A 19,613-nucleotide genomic window follows, 5' to 3' on the forward strand; every position below is an offset into this window, starting at 1 on the left:
GATGAGTCTTAACTTTTATAAAGAATATCTTTTTGGGTTTGAGACTATAGTCTTTGCAACTTTTGGGATCTTATCTATTCACAAACAGATTGTAACACTCCAAAGAGACAGGAAAACTTGAAATTGACCCCTTCAATGTAATATGGAATCAGTGAATTTGCAAGTAATCTACCCAGTACAGCATTTTTTCTAAAAAGGAAAATGTTAGGTTTTTATTTATTTATTTATTTTTTACCAAACTTTGCTATTGGCTAAGTTTTATTGCAACTTATAATCCTTGCTGTCAATAGTGTTCACCGTCTGTTTGATTACATGTCATTAACTAACTGCTTGATATGGACATCAACTTGACATGGTCACCACTGATAAGATACTCCTAAATATAATGTAGAAACTTTAAGTTTCTGTAAAGCTGCTTTGCAGTGGTAATGTGCTATATAAATAAACTTGAACTGAATTGAATTGAATTTAACTTTTAATTTGTATTTTGAAAAACAAAAATGTTGCTCTATTTATTCAACAAAGAATCCTGAAAACAGTATCTGGAATAATGTTTTTTTTAGTTGTGGTAATATTTAACAAAATTACTTTTTTTCTTTAATATAGTATTTTTGATCAAATAATGGTGCCAAATCTCTTCTCTCTCTCTTTCTCTCTGTCTCGCTTTCATATAATTTGTTTTTATTATTGTTTTAATAAAAATATTAAATATGTCTGCTCAATAGTCAAACTGTGTTTGGTTTCCTTTCACCTCTGGTATCAGGGCTGCAGCAAAACCGCTGCTGGATCCCCTCAGAAAAATAGATGCATGAGGCCCGTGTAGATCCATAATGTGTTGTGTAATCACTCTTTCAGCCATAGAGGTATTTTTGCATGGATGAATGTGGTCAATGACATATATTCTGGTGATTTAAATAATTTGGGAAGTGCTTTCTTGTGCTCTAAATGGCAGTACTCATATAACTGTATATCATTTTGTGGTTTCAGTGTAGCTGGAGCTGTCCAGGGAATGCAGCGCTATTAATGTTTAAAATTCCAGACACTTACACAAGATGCGTCTCTTTTCAATTATTCAGATTTTGGCCCATGGATAAAAAGGAAAGAAGCTGCATCCATTTACAGATGTGTATCATTTATAGGTCGCTGTTCTCAAGTGGCCAATCTTGTGCTTAAAAATGCTCTCACCTTGCTTTAGCCACTGAAAGCTCTTCCAAGGTTCACTCGCACAATGCAACTGCAGATGACACGTTTGCCTGTAAGTGCCTTGAACTGTGAAAATCTTTCAGGCACATTCTTATTCCACAAAGCCTCCAAATAGTGGCATAAATCTGAAATGCATATTCAGGTCTTGTAGTGGTCAGGTTTTACAGCTTTTCACTTCACTTTGAACCGAGACAGGAAATGTGTATTTTATCTATGGTAGAGTCAAGAAACATGTCTGTATTCTATGAACTGAATTAATTGCTCCCACCAACCACAAAATAAGCAATAATATCATGTACTAGCCTATTTGTAGCTTGTCTTAAGCTGTACAATGAGGTCTGGTTGTGATCCAGGCTCGTTGTGGCCAGGACTAGGCCAGAGTATAATTAGTTGTGGTAGTCCTGAGTGACAGTGATAGATGTCCCACCTTCTGCTTATAGCACCACCCATGTCATACCTCCAAAAAAAGACAACATTAAGAGATTGTTAGCATATATATATATAATTATGTATGTTAATATTAAATGTATTTACTGTGTGTGTGTTGTGAAACTGATTATTAGTTCAGGTTATGAATCCACAACCCTTTTCGTGTAAAAAAAAGTTCCCCTTTTGATTGAACAGCCATTATCAACCATTTATTCATTTAATTTCCTACAAATGTGTAGTGTTTATTGTTGAAAATGTAATGATGCATTTTTTTTTTCTTCTTCATTTTATTTTATTATTTTTTTGGTCACATTTTATGTTGCACTAAGGGTGTCAAGATCAAGTGGAGCTCCCTAAAAGCAGGTGCATGTCAGCCCTTTTAAAAATGTACAGCAACATCAAAGATAAAGCATTTTGATTTGACATTATACAACAGACGACTTGAAACACTCTACATTTTTCCGATAAAGGTAAGAGCTAATTCTCATTTAGTGGTTCCAGACTCTGTGCTAATGCACAGTGGGCTTTTGGGGCCACTGGATATACATATATCGAATATACCACGTTCTGAAACGTAGACAGAAGTGTCTTTTTTCATTTGAGACTCCATCAAATGTGCCCTGCATAAAACACAAGCATCCCATTTTGCATCTTGGAAGCATATGTCTCAATCGTTCAGCCATAACAAACACGATTATGTTAGTGAAAGTGATCTGTCTGCTTGTCTTCGGTTCGTCCTCCACAGACAAGTGTGTGACCTCTAAGGGGATGCAAATGGCTGTTGGAGAGGAGGCGTCGGTGTGGAAGACAGGTCGTCTTTCTCGCTCGCACGCTTCTCCCAGGATGCATTGTGCACCATAACCTCCCTGACTGCTCCGCTGCGGTGTGCTGTACATTAGAGGCCACCTACATCCCTGCATGTGCTTTAGACAGACAAAAAATCAAATGCGAGGAAAAAAAAGATGCCCTAAAGACCTGCTACCAGCCCTTTTTTCACACAACTCCACCTCAAGTGTGAGAGACAGATAAAAAATGAGGGGTCGGGATGGAGGGTGGTGGAGACTGAGACGTAGATGAGGTGAAAGGTGCACAGAATATATGAAGATACATAGGAATCCCCACCTTCCCCCCTTGAATACGTACACCTTCAGTGTATAGGGCAGGAGAATGACTGTCATCCAATTAGAGCACCAAGGGCAGTTTGATTAATTCGGTGAGAGCCAAAGGTGAGCCGCTTGACTAGCCCATGCAGAAGATGCAAAGGCATGTGCGACTGCTCAGCCTCTTGAGGGCTTCCAAAGACCTGATTCAGGATCAGGAGAGTATTGTGGCCAATGGCAGAGCATGGGTGAGCGTGGATGTGTTGTGCGTTGTGGTTGTTGCATGCTAAAGCAATAGTAAGTGAGTTTTCACAGGATGTAAACATTAGTATAGAAGCCTGTTTCTGCCTTTAGAATAAAAAATAAATAGTATTTGTGAGAATGTTTAAAATAAAGCGACTTTCTGAGGTAGAAAGTCACACTGTGAGATCTATAAATTGCAATTTTGATAAAGTCGTATTGTGAGATATAACATCACAATTGTGAAAAAAGTACCTTTTAATATGTCACAACTGCAACTTTATTTCTCATTTTTGAGTCAATTTGGTAAATATAAATTGGCAATTTTGAAATATTCCCAATCATTTGAAAAGTTCCAACCACCTTTTTATTTTTTACTGTGACTTTCATATCAGAGAAAGCTTTTTTATATTTAATGATTATTAATTATTTTCACTTGAGATTTTCAAGCTTTAGTTATAGATGAAGTGTGTCCTTCCCCCCCCCCTTTTTTTAAACCCAGTTGAATATGCTGAGACAAATTATAAGAAAGCCATTTGTTTGTTGACTTCCCAGTAGGTCTGTTCATCTGAAATGCATGCAAATGCATCAACCAATTAAGGATAAATTATTTTAGAAGAGACTCGTTTGATGTTTAAACAGTCATTACACTTTTTGGCTCAAACAATGTGTTCGGTTTTGCAGAACAATGACTGATAATGTTGGTAGGGACAGCAGGAAACCTGTTTGGAAACAATCATTGTTTTTGCCATTTCATTTGGAGCAGCTATTGTGGTGTAAACATTACCCAAGATTTTGCTCTGCAGTATTCTTTTCATGAGGACATAATTAATTTTACATATTCAAAGGGTCATATGACTGCATTTAGCATCCACTTATCTCCAGATCTGCACCAGGAAGGTATATGATGTCACTTATTTGTTTTACCTACTGGAGTGGAAAAGCAAATCTGTTTTTCCCAAAGAAGATAATCAGAGAGGGTCTTTTAGGAAGCACTTGATTTATTTTCCTATTTTCGTTTGGTGAGGTGTTACCCATCTGGGGTGTTCTTCACAAACGAGCAGACAGGTGGAGAGACTAAGCTTCACTCCTTTTCTCCTTTCCCTGCAAACGGTGCGAGTGAAACTAGCCTTGACGTGAAACTAGAAGGGCTTGAACGAGAGGAGCGGTGGACCAAGAGCAAGAGAAGGCCTCAGCGTGAGCCGCCGATAAGTTATTGGTCTCTTCTCAAATCATTTCTTCTTAGTTCTTCGTTACATTTGCGTGCGTTTTGGATGAATCTGAGCAGAAAATCAAGGCCTGGCTGCAGAGAGACAGAAAGACAGCACTGACAGTGATTGATGTTTGAACGGTTTCCCTGATTCACTGATTAAACCCATCAATCTATATGCAGAAAAGGTGTCTGATGCAAATAGACCCAATCAGATGGGACAAAATGGTTTTGTCAGGATGTATGGAAAAAAGAATAGCCAGAAACAGAGGTGGGACTGGATAAGAGCCCCTTTCCAATACAGGCAAATGCTGAAGGTGTGATGTTCCAAATTAAGGGGATTACATGCCTCCATTCTTCCCTCTGCCCTCTCGCACGCATAACCAAATTGCTTCGCTGTTTTGTTTTGTTCTCAATAAACGAATAAAAAAGGCAAGGCCCTAATATTGGCACTGAGAATCTACTGCAACATTTGGACTCAGATTTTTGGCATTTAGTAAAAATGTTTTGTCAAGTAAACAAAAAAATGTGTTCCATCAAAAAAAAAAAAAAAAAAAAAAAAAAAAAAAAAAAAAGGGTACCATCAAAATTAATTGGTTTTATCCAAGTCAAAAATAATGTATAATATGACTGAATCAAACTCAGTATATCGAAATGATTTTTAGTAAGGTATTGACCGCACAGTTGACCTTTTTAGAGTGTATTTGATACATACAACAATAACAGAAAATGTTAATAGTATATATATATAATATATACTATATATATATATATATATATATATATACGTATATATATATATATATATATACGTATATATATATATATAAGTATATAAATATATATATATATATATATATATATATACGTATATATTTATATATATATATATATATATATATACGTATATATATATATATATATATATATATATATATATATATATACGTATATATATATATATATATATATATACGTATATATATATATATATATATATATATATATATATATATAAACACTGAATTTTATACAAAAAATAAGTTTATAGATAATTATATTATTAAATAATAATAAATCATCAGTTAAAATAATAATAAATAGTAATACATTAAATACTTGAAATATGTATGTGTTTTATTTATTGGGTAAATGCTGTATTGCTTCTCAGTTCCATCACAGAATATGTTGTACCATTGTTTAATATTGGTTCAGTATGTACTACTGTATGCAATACAATAATTTCTTGTAATATTTTGTATTTCTTAGAGGAAAATTCTTTCTTAGTGATTATATGAAAGAATCACTATTAACTCCCTTAAATCATATTTGCTTCCCTGTAAAAGTCATTTTCCACGGCTCTATGGCCCGGTGTGTGAGATCAGGCTGTGCCGCTACAAAGTGTGCCCCAATTCTTTACCCCCTCCAGCCAATTGTGATCTGAATCAGTTTAATTAAGTAACAAATTCGGTTGGCATAGTAACAGCCCAGCTAATTTATCATGGGAAATAGTCTGTGAGACAGACAGGTTGCTCAGCAACAGCCAATGGCAATGCAAAGACGGGCCAATGACAAATTGCACAGGATGCAGATGCTGTGATGGGGGGCCAGTGTGTTTGACTGGCGCCCACATGGGAGCAGTGGCAGAGAGAGGAGAGAGGGGCTCCTCAGGAAACAGACTGTGTCAAAAGGGGGAGGGATGGTCTCATCTGCACAATGCAGGCCTCCTGTGCCAACATCACTAACCACAGTCTAATAGGCTCTTCAGTCAGGCACCCAAAGCTACATAAAACCACTTTTCCTTTTTTCCTAATCAACGGAGCTATAGGTATACGTCACACTTTGGCAGTATTAATGGGAAGATTTAGCAAAGGTAAAGTGATACTCATGTGGAAATGGAAATGTCCAACGGCATGAAGACTGCTGCTATGATGATGTCACCAAGGCAATGAAAATCTGCAATTTGCCTAATCAGCGATTTCATTTAAGAACTGGCATTTTGACATCCCAGCATTTTTGCGCAATGTGGACAATCCTGTCAAGGAACCTTTTATACATACATGTGTATATGAACACATATGTATAGTACAGTATATGCATGTGTGTTTATTTATATAGTAAAATCTTTTTTCCTCTTATTTTTTCAGTAAATGTTTGTCTCCCAACATCAAACTTGTAACATGGTTGGCTACATTTGCATTTATCAAAACAATTACTCTCACTGGATGAAGTGTCAGTGAACCAGTTATTTTTTATGAGTTCAGGCTATTTCTAGTCCATGATAAGTGACGTCCTCGAGTTTACTCTAGAGAAATAAAACTGTGAATCGATGCTATACAGCAAATTTAAAAGCTTGGCTAATTATGATTCATCCCTTTTTGAAATCTTTTGCCAAAAAAACAGATGTGGGCTTTGACCATATTAGCATTTCAAAAGTGCATTTTGAATGCTTACAATTTCAAGTAATGTTCCCTGTGTTTAGGAATTCTTGCTGTACATTTCCAATAAGCCTTTTCAAGGCAATTTCTGCAGGGTTTGTTCTATTCTGCGCAAGTTGTTAAAAGAAAGTATGATGTCTTTAAACCTCCCTCATATGAACTTAGATTTCTGAATTTTCTGACCTAAAAATATACTCTGTGAGCTCTGACATTAAATTTGGAAACTGACCATTACCCAGAAGATAAGATAATGAACTACTGTAGTGACGTTCAGTTTTTTCAAAGGAATTGCAAGCTCATCTAGAAACATCTTAAGGAATACCATTACACTGAAGGTGCCGATTGTGGAAAGCAACCATCTTATTATCTCAGTGCTTCTCTCAGCCCATGTTTAATAATACAATCGTTCTCTACTTTCCACAGACTGCACCTTGTTTAGCAGAAGCAATTACATTCTATAGTTAATAAATCAGCATTCATGCCATAAAATATGATAGAGAATTTTCTGAAAGCATGCCGACTTTTTGAAATGTTCCAATGCAGTCATACAGGCCCGATCATTTTCGGACTATTCGTGGGTGGAGTGTGTGACGATGTGGTGGTATTACATTTTCTTGACAGTGTCTCTAGAGTTCATCAGCCATTTCTGTGTTTAATATGAACATTTTTGGCATAATACATGTTTATGGTATGCACAAAGAGGCACGAGGTCCCGTTTCCTTCCATTTCACAGCACATTTGTAATGGATACTCAGAGATGTGGAACTTCCATCTAGAGATGCTAGCGCTGGATGTTTGATGAAAGTTATTCATCACATTTGAATTATTATAATCAGTTTCCTGTCACGCTAACTGCTGTGTTCGTTTTTACGACGCTCGTGATGAGAAGCATTTGTTTCTAGCCCAGTAATATCGATGAAATTTATATTTTCCATAAGTACTCGTAAAACCTTCAATGCATGACGCAGGGCAGGTCTGCGCAGCGGAGAAAGACGCGCGCGCACACGCAGATAAATGGAGCAATTTAAGAGCCAAACATGTTGTCACCACAAACATCCTTCAAACACAATAATGCCAATGAGAAAGGTTTGTCTCACCAACAAAAACAACACAACAAGAACTAATCGAGCCAGCGCCCGCCGGCTATAATCCCACTCGCAGTGCCAGCTAAACAGACAGTGAGATCAGCTCTCACCAGTGTGAATTATTCTCTAAATTACACAGTGAGACACACAAATAAGAGCTGTGAGCAAACGGCGGACGGATAAAAGTCATAATTAACGAATAAAAGCGGTACAGAAGCAACTGAGGGGCAGGAGAGCATTAGTCTTATATGCAGCGAGAGATGCAAGTTCCCAGATGCTGCTGCTGTGCCATAGGTGGAATAAGATTGTCACTCTAATGCCTCTCTGAGGTCCTGATGAGCTTGGGAATAAATATGCAGAAAAGCCTTTCAGGGAAAAAAAGAGGCAATCAAGGGTAGCAGCGGCACGGGTCGGACTATAAATCTTTGTCTGTTTCAATCGCTGCTGTGGCCGAAATGGTGTAAAATTCGAGCAGGGATGTCATCAATTTCTGTTAGCTCCTCTGTCCCTCTTTGTGTCGACAGCATGGCCGTGATGGATTGATTTTGTCACTTGGGCTCAGTTCACAGTATGTTAACATGGAAGGGCAGAGTTGGGTTATGGAGAAAGGGTTATTAGAATCCTAGATGTGACCGGACACTTGTGCAGGCTCTCTCTCCTTCTCTCTTTCTCTGTTCTCGTGTTAGCCAAAATCTGACAGATACGCTAAAACACAGGAATGGATGCTATAGGACAGATGTTGCTATGATATCACATGACACAGTCAGATATTGATGCCATTTCAGAACTCTTACGTTTTAACCTTATGATGTTGAATTACAAAATGGGGCGAGATTATCAGCAAGCACAATAAATAGTAAGCAAAATAAAAAAAAGCCTGAAACAAATGAAAAAAAAAAAAATGATTCTCACGTGTTCAAATGTTCGTAAATGTTCTGGGTTCAATTAATGTCAAGGTCAATGAACAGTTTTTTTGGCATAATGTGGAGTACCACAAAAAAAAAAAAAAAAAAACTACATTGGAAGTGAAAGGAGCAAAGTTTTGGAGGATTTAAAAAGATTATAGTTGTATACAAGCACATCCTCCTCATTTTTAGGGTTTTATGTGTTTTATTTTATTGTATTGTAAAAATGGATACACTGTAATCTAACTGCACAGAAAGAGGTTATTTATTTATTTCACTCTAAAATCATGTTAACATGCATCTAGCTTATGTCTTGTGGGTATACTATTGAAAAAATAAATATTTTAATATTTATGTAACATAACTGTTACATTCAATGTATCCTAGAAAAAAGAGAGGGGCAAAATTCATTTATTAGAAATTAGTTTCTGTAATAATCAATATCATACCACAAGTGCACTTAACTTTTATTGAACCTGAAATATTTCTTTTTAATGTTCACTTGTGATACTCAGAAATGCATTGTGTGGCAAGGTCAAAATCAGGGATGATTCATCAAAGGGCTAAATTCATAGTATAGAATTTAACATACAGAATTGTGTATTGAATGACAGTAGAGTTCTTAATGCGGTTGAATGAAGCTAAACTCCTAGAAAATAAATAAATAAATCAATATAAAAATGTGTGTGTGTGTGTGTGTGTGTGTGTGTATACATTCTTAAAAGTTTAGTTTCATGTCCTTGGTGCAAGAGCTGTGCAGTGATGAATAAAGTTGAAAAGGCCTTTGGAAATGGAGTGATATAGCATTGTTCATGAGCAAAGTTTCATAAAAATATTTTATTAAAGTAATACGTTACCCCTTTGTTTGAAACAAAATTCTTGCTGAGAGGAAAATACCTTTTGTGTCACATGCATTGAAAAGGAAAGCATTCTTGCGTTCTTACAGATGACTGACAGTTTTAAAATAGTTGTAAAACTAAAAGTAAAGGTCATCATAATATTTGGCTTTTCATACTCAAAAAAATGACCCCCACTATAACTGCTGCAGCATTTGTTCCAATATGATGATATTCCCATTGGATTAGACATCCTTTACATGTTCAGACACTGTGTTCAGATCCCAGACGGATGATTTAAGAATTCCTGGCTATCGTTGTCAGTTGTAGATGTAATGCTGGGGCGAAGGCGGCAAGAGGCCAGGATGAGGTCAGGAGAGCAGGCATTATTAGCAGCAGGCCGCCCCTCTGCTTCCTGTTTCATGTGTGTTCGGAGTCTGCACTCCATTCCCCATGCCCATTAGGTGAGAAATCCTGGCAGATAATTTGTTTAGTAAATGAAACAGATGTCTTTTCCGATTTTTTGGAGTGTGTTCCCGGGAGATTCTCCTCCCCTCCGTCCAGGGGGTCAGGCCGAATGCATCAGAGAGGTGGCTGGAAGGGAGAAAAAAAAATAACAAGGCACAGCAAAGTGCCTGGGGAGCGCAAACATCATTCACTTCTCCCATAATCATCAAGGCGATGCTCGGATGCCTCCTTAATTTACATAATACCATCCTGACACTTTTACTCTAGCTATCCATCACCGGCAGGATGAGGCCTTCTCCTTTCTGTCTCTTTTCCTCCCTCTGATTGTGTCTTGTGTTTATCTGGCCAAGCACAAAAGATTGATTCCCCACTGTTTCTCTCCCTTATGCTCAGCAGATATGAATTTTTGCAGAATGATGAAGCACAGAGTCAGCTAATAATAAACAGAAAACACACATTCAAAAAAGAAAAAAAGACAAAAGAACAACACAACAAAAAAACGAAACAAACAGATAAATAGAATTACAATAGAAATAGAATTAAACCGCATGATGTGTTGTCTTAAGGCCCGTTCAAACCAAGCACGATAACTATAAAGATAACGATACAGATATAGTTCTAAAAATAGTTCTCAGTATTAAAGAATAGCAGAGTCCACACCACAGCTATAACGATGAAGGCACAGAGAAACAATATCGTTGGAATCATTTTCAGAACGATTTTTTCCAGCAAACTAAAAACACAAAAACTGAAAACCAATCAGAACCCATAATAAAAAAACGAGCTCGAGAATTTAAAGCGGCAGACACATGTGCGTTTATAGAATAAACAGACGATATTGTTCACTGGTGTGGACGATAATATTGTTATCTTTATAGTTATCTTTATAGTTATCGTTCTTGATGTGAACGGGCTTTAAGAGACCCCAAAGCTATTTTAACATTCCTAACATAAATTTGATAATTCATGACCAAGATTTCTGGAGGTGTATTAAAAAAAAAAAAAAAATTCTCTTGTAATTTTTATAATTTTTCTGATCCCGCTGGCAGATATTTGTTCTTATTTAAATCATAAACTTACCTAATTTTCAGGAATTTATTTGTGTCCAAAAAAAAGAAAAAAACCCGATGTTATTTTCACATTATTTTGCAATGCAAAAGTATCTGTTTTCTATGAATGAGCAAGATGTCTAATTCATACGTAAACAACTCGAAGACTAGCAACTTTTGCGTGACAAACAAGTGTATTTATTATAACAGTAATAAATTATTATGTTTTTCGACAGCTTAAATAACTGGAAGTGGAAGACAGTTATAATTGGCTGCACGTGTTAAAAAATGAGGTGGATAGATTCACTGAATTTTCACTTGCTTTCTGATTGAATGGCCATAAATGCAAAAAACGAAATGTGTAACAATATTAAAATCTGTTTGACTGTCAGGAAAGCTTTGTGTGTGTCCATAATCGGTTTTGTCAGATATCATCACGTTAGAACGCGCGGCCAATGTTTCCTGCACGCAACAATGAACACAGTGTGAGCGGTGATGTCCATTTCACCAGTAAATGACTCTTATGAACTGGTTCTTCTGAATGAATCAGTCACAAAGAATCATTAAAAAGACCTTGTTGGTGATTTAGTGGTTTGAATCAGATGCACTCAGTCAGTGAATCTTCATCACTAAATCAGGAGTAATTTTCTGATATTGATTCGAAATGTACTTTGAACTTTAGGTTTTATTTACTGCCTCTTATGGAATTTTATATTTAATCATATGGTATATTCACAACAGAGCTTATTCCATAAAGCATTAATAATGGTACTGCCAACTGAAACATGGTTTTTTGTTATTCTTTAAAGCCCCACGGGTTGCTGGGAATGACCTAACAGAGTCATACTCATGTGACTGAGGTTTACTTCAGATATCCTACCTGTATCCTTTCTGACTCATGTTTTATGAATAGGCTTTGGAAAAATATACAACACACTTTGCTTTTCTTTTTTTTCCCCCAGTCACAGTCTTCAAAGTTTCCTTTACGATAACCAAAAACCATTAGCTGCTGTCAAACCCAGGAGAAGAGAGATTATTTTTTTTATTGAAATAAGATTAAAATGATAACTTTGACTGCGGCCTCCACCTGATAAAATATTTCAGCTCATAAGCGTGGTGTAGACACAGGGATTAGAGTAGAGGGAGAGAGAGAAATTCATAATGTATAATAAGACAAAAGGTGTCATGGGAAATAACACTGATATTAAAATTAGAAAATGACGCAATCTATATGAAAAATGCAGATTTTAAAATGTAAATGATGATCTAGGATTTCTTAGAACAAAAGTATCGGAAAAGTAAGATCCTCAGAGATGTCAAATGGCTTGCCGGTCTGTGACCTTTCGATGTGTTTTAACTTTAATAATTAGAGAGAAGGTGTATGATGTGCTGTACTATTTTCAAAGATGTTTCTATTTTTTTTTCTATAATTATTGGTCATGTGGTTTTATGACTTAATATTGACTGAAAAACTATATGTAATATTTGTACTATCAAAAATGTATCTTAATTTTTTTTCCCAGTATTGCATTTTCGAGATGATGTAAAATTAATTATAATAGTGCTGTGAATCCCAAGAGTTAAAATTCATACTTGATGCTTTTTGTTCTGGTCAGCATTATTTGCAGCGAAAATGGGTCTCAGAGGCATTATTTTTGGAGAAGGACAAGGACATCCGACTTTCTGTAAATTCAGTCTGCAACCATTTCTTTCACCATGGCACATGAAAAATATTAGTAATGAAAAAAAAAACATTATTTTTTAAACCTCCTCATTATTAGTTGATGCTTCTGAATTCTACTACAGAAAGTAATTCTGAATATGTAAGAGATGGAAATTTGTGACATTTGACACATTTAGATTCTTTAAATGGAAAGTTCACTATTGTAAGTTTCAGGATAGAGACGAAAATAAATTTACACTACATGATAAATATTCAACCAGGCATGCGAAACAATAAGCAAAATGAGCTTACTGACATCTTACCCTGGACCTCTACTAGGTGCATAAGCAATGCAACTGATGTGAAGTGATGAACTATGCTGGATGATGAACTATAATGAGGACACAGGGGGACCAAAATCCCGTAATACCTCATTTTCAAACATATTGAAGGTTAATAGGTGGCATTGGGCACCATTTTTGTAAACTTAAACCATTTGTTTGTAATGAAGTAATGACCTGCATGCGATTAGCATACTGTGGTACACAGAAGGGAGGTTGACACCACATAGGGGACATTGTGGAAGGAGATGCTTCTTTCCCTTTGGGTAACACCTCAGGAATGAGGTGAAGAAGGACAGGCTGTTGTGCTGTTTTCAAGATGATATTTTTCATTTCCAAAGACATCTGTGTCCTGTCATTTAACTTGATCTGACCTTGAAATGATGTATTTGGCATTTACTGTATCTCGCCTCCGAAACTAAACTTTTAGCATATATATATATATATATATATATTATAATATAATATAATATAATAATATAATTCTTGTTATAGTTATAAACTTATTTCTGTGCAAATTTTTACATATATTTTGTGTGTGTGTGTGTGCGTGCGCACTACCGTTCTAAGGTTTGGGGTTGTTATTATCTCTCTTAATTTTCTTTTCTCTCTTAAAAGTCTTTTATGCTCACCTAGACAGCATTTATTTGATCAAAAATACATTAAATAAGATAATATTGTGAAATATTAATACAATTTAAAACTAACTGTTTTCTATTTTAATATATACTAAACTGTAATTTATTTTTATTATGCAAAGCTGAATTTTTAGCAGCTAGTCCAGTCTTTAGCATCACATGATCCTTCAGAAATCATTCTAAAATCTGATTTGGTTTTCAAATAACATTTCTTATTATCAATGTTAAAACATTTGTACTGCTTAATACACTTAAGAATTAGGATTAGAAAAATATAAACAGTGTAAAAATATCAACAATAATGTATATCTAACGCTTAAAGGGGTCATCCGATGCCCATTTTCCTTAATGAAAAGTCTACAACATACTTTGGTTAAAATTTCTCAATGGTAGTGTAAAACAACACCCTTTTTACCCTGTCAAAAACAGCTATGTTTTCAACAACCCATTTTTATTGCATGTTCCTTTAAATGCTAATGAGCTCCGTCCTTCTCTTCCATGGGGCGACGAGCCGTTCTCATGAGACTGGTAACTTGAGACATGGAACTTGCTAACTAGAATGTTATTAGGAAAGGTGATTTGCAAAGATTCATAAAAGAACCTTATACTAAATTTTTCTGCTGGTGAAGCTGGATCACAAATGATTCATGTGAACATAAACACATTTAGGTAGATCGGGGGTGCATTCCCTTTAAAAACAAATGTAATCCACTGCGTCTTCAGCGGCTCAGATGTCAGGAGTAAATGACGACTGCTATGTTCATTATTACATCCAACAACAGAACACCTCAATTCCTTAGGAGACATTCTTGTGTATATCTTTTCCAGCGTCGAAACTATGGCAGACTGAAGACAGCTCAATCAGGGCGGGGATAAGGTAAAATGCTAGTGTCAGTCAACTCACACAGACAGGCATCTGAGAATGGCTTGGATATTTATCATTATAGGGTAGTTGTGTACACACACTGCCAACACACATTTCAGTTCAAACAACTTGTAAAAGTGCATGTCGCATCTGATGACCCCTTTAACAATAAGGTTCATTTTGTTTGTTCATTTTAGTTAACTATATTAATGACTGACTAACTAACTAAGATTAATTAACACTGCATTGTTCAATATTAATCCTTTAACTAACGTTAATATTAAACGGTTAGTTCACCAAAAAATTTAAAGTAGCCCATAAATTACTCACCCTCAAGTCATCTAACACTAAATTTTTTAAAACCGATTTCTAATTATTATTTAGTAACAAGTTCCACAGAAATTTTTTTGACTTCAAAGTGTTATCTGAATTGTTATTTTTTTAGTTGGCTCAACCTTTAGTGAACTAGTTTTATAGTCCATTCAACTAAAATGTTTTTATTGGTCAAACGTTTAGAAGGCTACAGCAATTTATGTCAATTAAAATTTAACCGTTTACTCTGTGTGTTTTATGTTACCTCAACTAAGGTTTATTATTACTAAGGATTTGTGCCTTTTTTTCACTTCTTTTGGACTGATGCACTGCAACACCTGCTGACTGCCATTAAACAGCTTGAAAGATCAAAAGACAATTTTTAATATAACTCTGACTGGATTCGTCTGAAAGAAGAAAGTCATATACACCTAGGATGCCTTGAAGGTGAATACTTTATGGACTAATTTTCATTTTTGGGTGAACTAACCCTTTAAGTAATAGGACCTTATTGTAAAGTGTTACCAATTTATATAATATACAAATATTCCTATGCACATTTTACACATATTTGTTTGTACACACACACACACACACACACACACACACACACACACACACACACACACACACACACACACAAATATACATAACTTACATGTACAGTTTGCTACACTAGTTCTCCAAGTTAACTGGTAGCTGAGAATGTAGGAAAAACAAAAGAAGTGAAAAAATTATACATATCCGTATAAATTAAGTCCAATGGGGAAAAGGAAAATTAAAAACTAAACACTTGAACAAGACATATTGTTAATTGCTAACCAAATGTTGTCATACAAATGTCATGCAAAAAACGAAGTGTAGTCATCTTACTGTATTGGGAACATAGAAATTTTTATTTAGTCTGTATCAAATGATTCACAATTTATAAATCCTGGATCAAGTAATGAGTTTAAGAGGAAGCATTTCTCAAGTAAGAATATGAGGAGGCCATTTAGTGGATAAAGGAGGAAGGCTGTGTTTGATACAAGCCTCCCAGAGGGGCTCTCTGCCACCAAACAATGTTCCAAGTTCAGGTTCCAGCCACCAGCTTCTGAAAACTGAACTAGCAGATGTCCTCGATGACCAGATCATGAAGGTCATTGAGCAGTCGAGAAGACTTCAAACTGCTTTCCATAGATAGATAGATAAGAAATGTTATACTAAAGAATGTTTTTCTTTCTTTCTTTCTTTCTTTCTTTCTTTCTTTCTTTCTTTCTTTCTTTGTCATGTAGTTTAGAAAACCAATTATGTTCATGCAAAAATGCTAGAACATGGCGGAGTTGTACAAAGGGAAAAGTAAAGTGAGGAAATAACACGGCGTACAAACTACAATGCCTGCACAGGTGGCGGAAGTTTCCTAAAATTATGACAATTTCAAATATTTTAGTATTGATATGTCCCATAATGAGCCAAACAGATGGCAAAAACAGAACGACAGCATCCTCAAATTCAAAACACGCAAAGCGCGTTAAGAAGTCTAACAAGTATATTTTTTTCTTCTTTTTTTTTTCTTCAGGACAGAGAGACATGTGGTAGTGTGGCTATTATCACAAGGGTAGCGCTGAACGAGAGCTCTTAAATGCTCCTCTTCCTTTGAAAGAGGGGGATCTATTTTTTTCCCATTAGCATTGGCATTAAAACTCATTATTTTCCTCGACTGTGCTAACCATCTCCTCCCACGTTAGACATCATTACTGTTATTATTCATATCATTGCTTTAAAGGACAGAGAGATGTCTTGGTACTTAGCGCTCGCATTTGTTTGACTGCTGGTGGGAAGATTTTTTTTTTCCTTGAATTATTTTATTTATATATTTTCCTGAAATTGGTATCATAATGGAAGTTATTGTATTGGCAGAGCGTAAAACTGGCGCTTGTTTCTCAACACTGCGGATGCTCACCTGATCCAAAACCTTCAGATTGTAAGTTTCATTTTTATATATACCAATTTCATAGCATAATAAGCAACCATGGCTTTGTGGCACATACTGTCAACAAGTTCTTCAACATCCCACCCTGCACCTGCACTTCCACTCCTTCAGAGTTTATCTTCATTTATCGAACGCTCCTCAAAATGCTTGTTTTTCAACTTCATTTGATCCTTATCAAACTTAGAGAAAAAATAAAAGAGAGTGAGAGAGAGAGAGGAACAGGGTGGCATCTGTGATCTCTAGTGACCCTTTCCTCACTCTCTCCTGCCAGGCCAGTCTGGGGATTGACACATCAGATGAAGATATGAAGTGGTGGGTGTGCGTGGAGGCGGGCCAGGCGCCCAGCGAGTCCCCGCGCTTCTCACTTGGTTAACACCTCACATAGAGCACAGAGCCAGGAATACACTGCATCTCTCTCTCTGTGACTAAAACAGTTCATTTGGACCTGCAGAGTCTTCTGCTCCTCAGAGTCTCCACTGATGGAGGTGGGAGATATTCTTAACTAACGTCGGAAAACAAGAATGATTATCAAGCAGTGTTTCATCACCAATTGTCTGTGTTTGTTTTTGTAATGCGTCTTTCTTAGTCCATTTTTTTATTGGGTGTTTCTTAAACTTACATGCACTTCTATCTTGCAAGGGTTGATTGTAATTAATTTAACAGATTTTAGTTATGTACTTTTTGCTATATGACCGACACATTACATTGTGGAAATGTTTTTTTTTATGCCGTCGTCATTTTTTTATTTTTTTTGTCTACTTTACATATTAATTTGTGTATAGATGTTATTTGTTTGTTTTACTTATTGATTGACTGTTAAAGTTTTATCAAAGGTTATTGTACATGGTTCCAGAAGAGACAAAGGTTTTAGTTAAGGAAGAAAAAGTCAAGGTAAATATTAATTTTTAAATGAATAGTTTTATTGCATGAAATTTCCAGCGAAGTAGTCTGTAAATTATTTTTTAAGTTAACTTATTAAAAAAGTTATATTTTATACCTAGCCTTTTATTATTTATCTATTAGGCTTATTATTATTTTGTGTATTTAAGATATATAAAATGCTAGTTGTAAAAGGCCATTTTCACCACAGAAAAACAAAATACATAATATGAGATGTGATAAAAATGACACTGTGGTGGAAATGTTTTGACTTGTTAGAATGGACATTGTTAGTAGACAAATTTATTTAAACTTGTAAGAGTATGTAAAGTATTTTATGATAGCTTCTAAACATCCACATGGCCAAAAGTGACATAGTTGAAAAAGCATCTTATACTATAGTCATCGAAAATACCTTTATTTTTATTATTTTTTTATTATTATTTTTTTTTTTGTTATGTTTTATTTATTTATTCAGTTAGTTAGTTAGTGGTGTGATGTCCTCACAAATGAATGAGGTTGAGAAATCAACAGTAGCGTGTATTTACATGCAAGGAATGTGACATTGCATTCGGAGACCAATTTGTGTTTAAAGGGGTCATCGGATGCCCATTTTCCACAAGTTTATATCATTCTTTAGGGTCTCAATGAAAAGTCTGTAACATAGTTTGGTTAAAATTTCTCAATGGTATTGTAAAAAACCTTTATTTTTACCATAAAAAACAGCTATTTTCAGAGCAAGCCATTTTGTAGCATTTTCCTTTAAATGTTAATGAGCTCTGCTGACCCCGCCTCTCTCTTCAGAGCCGCTCTCTGAGGGACTGTTTACTTTAGCTGCATTCATTGTTAAACTTGCTAATTAGCATATTATTAGGAAAGGCGATTTGCAAAGATTCATTAAAAAACCTTATACTCACTTCTTCTGTTGGTTAAGCTGGATCACAAATGATAAGTGCGAATATAGACACATTTAGGTAGATGGGGGGTATATTCCCTTCAGAAACAAAAGTAATCCACTGCATCTTCAGCAACTGATGACAGCTCACTCAGGGCAGGGCTAAGGTAATATACCAGTCCAGTCTGTGCTGAAACGCTACTGTCAATCAAACTATTGTGGGAGGGGCCTGTCTGTGTGACGTCACACATACAGGCATCTGAGATCGGCTCGATTTGAGAAAGGGGAAACACACATTTCAGTTCAAACAACTTGTAAAAGTGCATGTAGCATCCGATGACCCCTTTAACCACTGCTGAGACTATTTAAATCAAGGCTTGAAATCTAGGTTTGGTTAAATCATGAACAAGAGATCAAATTCCTCTGCTTTACACAAAAGACTGCAATTCATCCACTAATGTGTAATTAGAGGCAGCCCTGTCTCAAACAGTTATCACTATAAGACCTGCAGTCACCTTTATAATATGCAAGACAACAACAAACATGTTTTTGTTGTTTATCACATTTATTTTTTTATTTTTTTATCAAAAGTTAGTGTTTTGTTTAGGTTTTATTTATTAAGTTAGTTATTTTGCAAGCTTTATACTTTAAGAAATGTAAGATTAAATTGTGAAAGTTTTCCATCAACTTTTATGGATTGTTCAGCAAACAGAGATGATATTTGCATATTGAATTGTGATTATGCAAAATAGAGAATTATTGGTAATTTTTCTTTCTTGCGTATATTGTACCATCTTTGTCCACCTTTACACTGCAATGTCTCTCTTGATATGTGTTAATTCACATACACAGCCCCCCCCCATTAAAAAAACAACAACTTTAATTGAATTATTTCTTTTCTCTGCAAGCATTGGTTTCCTGCAAGAAATAATCACATTATATCTTATTTCTAATGTTTGGATGCAGTGTAGTGTGTTGTGTACTCTTATGTTTGATCAAAACCAGAGTGACTGGGCTCTGGTTGTTCCTTGCAATTAAAGTTTCATGAATACTGAGACAGGAACTTTGTATGGGTCTCCAGTGTG

General features: G+C 35.5%; 1 long non-coding RNA gene across 2 annotated transcripts in view; it reads left to right on the top strand.

Annotated features, from left to right (window-relative positions):
* The window catches only part of LOC122140131, an 84,224-nt gene extending 66,717 nt beyond the window's left edge, over positions 1-17,507 (top strand). For both annotated transcript variants that reach the window (XR_006156836.1, XR_006156837.1), the window contains exons 5-6: positions 16,682-16,745; positions 17,026-17,507. This is a non-coding gene — a long non-coding RNA (uncharacterized LOC122140131). The remainder of the gene's footprint in view (positions 1-16,681; positions 16,746-17,025) is intronic.
* Positions 17,508-19,613: the final 2,106 nt, after the last annotated feature.

This window comes from Cyprinus carpio, chromosome B17 (assembly GCF_018340385.1).
Source record: "Cyprinus carpio isolate SPL01 chromosome B17, ASM1834038v1, whole genome shotgun sequence".
NCBI lineage: Eukaryota > Metazoa > Chordata > Actinopteri > Cypriniformes > Cyprinidae > Cyprinus > Cyprinus carpio.